Source organism: Peromyscus californicus, unplaced genomic scaffold (assembly GCF_007827085.1).
Source record: "Peromyscus californicus insignis strain IS unplaced genomic scaffold, ASM782708v3 Scaffold_18__1_contigs__length_77618521, whole genome shotgun sequence".
NCBI classification, from domain to species: domain Eukaryota; kingdom Metazoa; phylum Chordata; class Mammalia; order Rodentia; family Cricetidae; genus Peromyscus; species Peromyscus californicus.
Genome location: NW_026294480.1, coordinates 8,542,089 through 8,547,363, shown reverse-complemented (window position 1 = coordinate 8,547,363; position 5,275 = coordinate 8,542,089). Strand labels below are relative to the sequence as shown.

The following is a 5,275-nucleotide window of genomic DNA, read 5'->3' as shown; positions in this document are numbered from 1 at the left end:
AGGTGCTGGATTACATAAGAACTTATGTAAAAAAGAGAAGGAAAGAAACCCTGGCAGAGATGGCTATGCCCTGTTTTCTGTTCCTTCAGCACATGAACCAGGCAGTGATTGACAAGAGACCACATCCCTTCAAATTATCACGACACCAGGCCTCACAGAGTGCCTAGGCAAAGGCAATGAAGGCTGCCAGGGCTCAGGAGGACGTGGTGAGTGACACACGGATTTTGCTGAATAATGTCTTCTCTAAAATCAGAAGCAGACCTCCTCTTTTTAGTTAAGAATGCCAGTCACCAGAAGGTTCTGTGAAGCACATTTCAAGAAGCTGAAGTGAGTGGAAATTAAGATGTCACCTGGGGGAGAGACAGTTCAGAGGCTAAGAGCTCATGTTGCTCTTGCAGAGGACCCAAGTTCAGTTCCCAGCACCCACATCAGGCAGCTCACAACACCATTAATTCCAGCTTGAGGGGGTATGATCCCCTCTCCTAGCCTCTAAGGGCAGCTGCACTCATGTGCACATATCCTCATACAGACCACAGGCACACACATACTTCAAAAGGGTGTCACTTGTTCATGGAAATTCCTCCAGCTGGAAAGGGGATGGTCTCAAAAGCACATGGTCAAATGCTAGGGTGGGGTCAGCCTCAGTTAAAGCTGGCAAACAAAATGATAATGAAGTCAGGCTGGGGCACACTAAAGTATTTAAACTTAAGAAATAAAAAGTCTGGAGGATGGGAATGATTACAGAAAAAGCTGCATCCTTGAGATCTAGAGCCAGAGCTTGTGATAGGGTCAGAGGTCATGGGGGGTGCTGGGAGCAGGATCCTCCAAAGCTTGAAGCATAAGACGAGTTTTAAAACCTTCATTAGCCTCGCGACATGATTGCATTGGTTGAAAGTCTATTATTGGCTCCCTGCGAAGTAGCAAGCGGAAGTGATACCTGACTTTGGAGACTTCCCTCCACAGCCCCTGCTGTTTCTCAAGAAAACATATTTTTCCTGCTTGATCCTGAGGAGAGATGCTTGGAGGGAGGGCATGTTTTCTCATCTCTGATAGAAAACATTCTTTGAATCATTCACCTCCCCGAGGTCAGAGGTCAGAGGCATTGGGGCTACACTTTGAGTGGCAGTCACTTTCCATGTAGAGCTACAATTCACCTGGAATGTGGTTGTTCTAAGTAGAAAGCTGCTGGATGCTGAACATGCAGAGAGAATTTTTAAGGCTTAGTAACAAAAATACTTATCGTTAGCTAATAAGTTTATGTTGGTTATGTATCGAAATGATAATCTTCTCAGTATTTTGGATTAAATAAATTATTATAACCTAAGAAAATCAATGACTAGTATACCATACTGTCACGTTGTTGTAGATTGTCAACTTGATGATAGTTAGAATCACCTGGGAGATGGACCTCTCCAGATATGTCTGTGGGGGGTTATCTTGATTGTATTAGCTGAGGTAGGAAGAATTGCCCACTGTGAGTGGCACCATTCCCTAGACAGGGATTCTAGGCTCTGTGAAAGTAGAGAAACTGAGCGGAGCACTGACATTGAGTGCATTTGTTGCTCTGTTCTTGACTGCGGATGTAACAAGACCAGCTTCCTAAGGCTCTTGGCACTCTAACTCCCTACCATGATGCTCTGAAATACGGAACCACGAGCCAAAGTAAACTCTTCTCCCTTAAATTACCTTCATCAGGGTATTTTATCACAGCCACAAGAAAAGAAATAGACACATACACAATACATAAATTATGCTATCCTATATAAATTGAAACATATAACCATTATACACTAACATTATATACGATAGGTATATAGACATCATACTATTTTATTAATATCTTGTATTTGATTTCTTTTGTTTCATTTCTATGATGCAGAGAATTGAACCCAGAGCCTCACATATGCCGGGGAAATGCTCTGTCGCTGAACTACATCTCTACCCATATTTTATTGTCACAGTATAGTATTGTGTGATACTACAAAGTATGTAAAGCACAAAAGTGACTGTACTTCAGTGTAAGAGACCAGGAGAGTAGGCTGCCATAGGATTTCCACAGAGTCAAGCATCTCACCCTGGTCATGCCCGCCACTCCCCATTAAGACTGGGTTTGCTAATGGGCAGCCTGATACTACCTTTATCCCTAAGATAAAACAGCATTGGATAAGCACATCCCCGCAGCATCTGCCTGTGCTGGAGTGCCCCTGGTGCTACAACTTCCGGCTCCCACCCTGTAACCAGGACCCTCCTGGGTTTATGTCAGAGAGGAACAGGAGCAGCCTCAGGTCTCAGGAGGGCCATCGGAGGCTGTGGGCCGTACCACACCGAGGTCCCCAGCCCAGGGGCTCCCTGCCGAGTCAAGTGGTGACATATGATCAGCCAACGCTGTCTCTTCTGAGTGCTGGCTTCTCTTCCTGCCGTCCTGGGTGTGTTTCATAACGGCTCTCAGTAGCCACACAGCAGATACTATGTCCTCAAACAAACTTCCCGGGATTTATTACTGAGCTCACAGGGGTCTCTTTAAAGCTAGTAGCCTTCCAGAGAGGAATGTTTGCTGTCCATTCCAAGTAGCCTATGATGGACAGGAAAAAAGAAAACACGGTTTGGGGGTTAATTTTAAAAATACAAAACAAAAAAAGAAAAAAGAAAAAAAAAACTATGTTACGAGCTTTTCTTCAGAAGACCTGGAACTGGCTCTGTTAAGGCCAGGGGTCAAGCTGCTAGCCCTGGAGCTGAAACAAAAAAACTTCCCCCAGAAAGTCTGATGTTCATGTCCCTCCAAAGTCCATGTGATGCTCTGATGGACAGAGAGAAGTTCCCTGCCAAGTCAGCTTTACACGTCTCTTCTCTGACACTGAGAGGAGATATCTATGATGCCCCAGCCCCACCCTCTCTCTCTCTCTGGGAGCACTGAAAGTCATAGCTTGGTAACACGCCCTTGGTGAGAACTCAGGGTGATTTTCTTGGGGTCCCACTAGAGAGCCCCGCTGACTGTGTCTCTTCCGGGTGGGGACATCACACTAGGACCAGCCCCCTTCCGCCTGTCACTTCCTTGCCACCCCCATTCAAGCCCTTTCCAATTTCCTCCCATGGTTCTGGGTCCCCAGGTTCCCAGAAGGACAGGTAAGGTGCTGGTTGGCCTTGGATTGAGAGGCCTGAGTGTCACCTCTGACCAGAGCTTCCATGGCACGGCCCTCAGTGAAGGCATGAAGGGTTCAGGGAAGATGCTGGGAGGATCTTTAAAGAGGAAAAGGTGAGGAGAGAGACGAATTCCACTGACTTCATCCTCTCTGTGTGTGGGATGCATTTCTAAAATGGCTTGCAGATCCCAAAGCCTCCTTGCTTTTTATAGCGCATCAGTCCTGGTCCCAAATTAGCAACCCCTAATCTCCCTCCGCTCTAGTTCGGAGGGGACACTAAGCAGCCAGAGAGGAGGCCTCTCCTCGGCACATTGAGATCATCCGGCCAGGGTGGGAGGCTGCTCGTGTGGGAACCGCACAAGGGGTGAGCTGCAGGGGAGGCTGGTGTCCAGTGAGAAGGGTGGAGGCTGGCAAGCAGGTGGGACTGGGGATTGACTGCCATGGGGACTGTGCTCCGCACCCAGGCACTGGAACTAACCATGTTGTGGCTCTGTGGCCCTTTCTTCCACTGCCCCAGGAAGAGGCTGCTGAGTTGGCTTGGACCCTTCAGCCATGGTTTCTGTTCTGGGTCCCTGTGGGGTGAGTTGGAAGAGTCTGTTTTAAAACAAACAGCTAGCAAAACGCAGCCTGAACAGAATCATTCTCCAAGTGCGAGGCAGGGGGTTGCTTCTTTTAGTATGGCATGCCCATACGCCTATTTGAGCTGGGGGCACCAAGCAGAGGTTCCCGGCCCTGACTCGTGTATCCTGCAGACGCCAGAACACAATATCACAAGCTGGGTAGTGGACACCAGAATTCCAAATGTCAGTGACACTGGACCCTGCAGAATTGCAGTGGGAAGACCTCATCCCTAGCCTCCTTCCCCAAGGCCGGCCTCGGTGGCACACCTCTGTGTTCCCTATGGACACACCAACCGGGTCATTGCCATCCCTGCCTCTGCCATCACGGGCCCTTTCTCTCTATTCATTGGTGGCTTCCCCTGGATGTCTTCAAGACATGTCTTAAGGTCATTAGTCATATTGTGTTAGAGGCCACCCCTCATGTAGTTCCAATTGTTCTTGGTTCATGATGCTCCTGCCTCAGCCTCATGAGTGCTGGGATTACAAACCTGTACCGCCAGGTGCTTGGAGCCAGAAGTAGCCACCAGGATGGATGTGTCTCTCATGATCCGGCACACAAGACCACCATCTTCACAGACACCACGGATTCCAGCATCCCGTTCGAGCTGAAGCACACCATCAAGGCCATCCTCAAGTGGCCGCTGATGAGCAGTGGCTGTCCAAGGATGACCAGCTCCTGGATGACAGAAAAACTCTGGGGAGTGTGACTTCACCAACCAGCCGGTGCAGCGGCAGCCCCCAGCCACAGTACGCCTGGGTTCTGAGCAGATGATGCTCAAGCCCTGCACACTGAGACCTTCTCCAGCCCTCCAGAGCTTCCAGATGTGATGAAGCCATGGGGTTCTGGAGGCTGTGCCCGTGGACAAGCTGTGCAGTGAGGCCTAGGTCCACCCCCTGAGGCCCATTCCCCTGATAAAAAGTATTTGGCTGTCCAAACAAATAAGCAAGCCCATGCCACTGTGGTTTAAACTGAATGACTGTATCATTATAGGATGCATAGTGTACTACCTGGAAGATTTCTCAAGCTCGTGAGGGGGCATCATTCAGCCACTCTCAGTTCTTTTTTTTTTTTTTTTTTTTTTTTTGGTTTTTTCGAGACAGGGTTTCTCTGTGTAGCTTTGCGCCTTTCCTGGAACTCACTTGGTAGCCCAGGCTGGCCTCGAACTCACAGAGATCTGCTGGCCTCTGCCTCCCGAGTGCTGGGATTAAAGGCGTCCGCCACCACCGCCTGGCCCACTCTCAGTTCTTTAATGGATTCATTATCCAGATACAAACTTTGAAACCGTTTTTTTGGACCTCAAACTGGATTAATCCCACTGTCATCCATCCCACGTTGAGATTAGAACAGTGTTACTTTTTCACTTGATTTCATTAGTTTGTCCTCTCCAACCTCTCTGCCTCTACCTTTACACTGCATTGTGTGTGTGTGTGTGTGTGTGTGTGTGTGTGTGTGTGTGTGTGTGTGTGTGTGAGTGTGCAAGCATCCCCTTTCTATCAGGGCAGCAGGCAGACTGC

General features: G+C 48.6%; 1 pseudogene; it reads left to right on the top strand.

The window, feature by feature from the left end:
* Positions 1 to 4,288: 4,288 nt before the first annotated feature.
* On the top strand, positions 4,289 to 4,815 carry LOC128113210 (elongin-B-like; annotated as a pseudogene).
* The last annotated feature ends 460 nt before the right edge of the window (positions 4,816 to 5,275 follow it).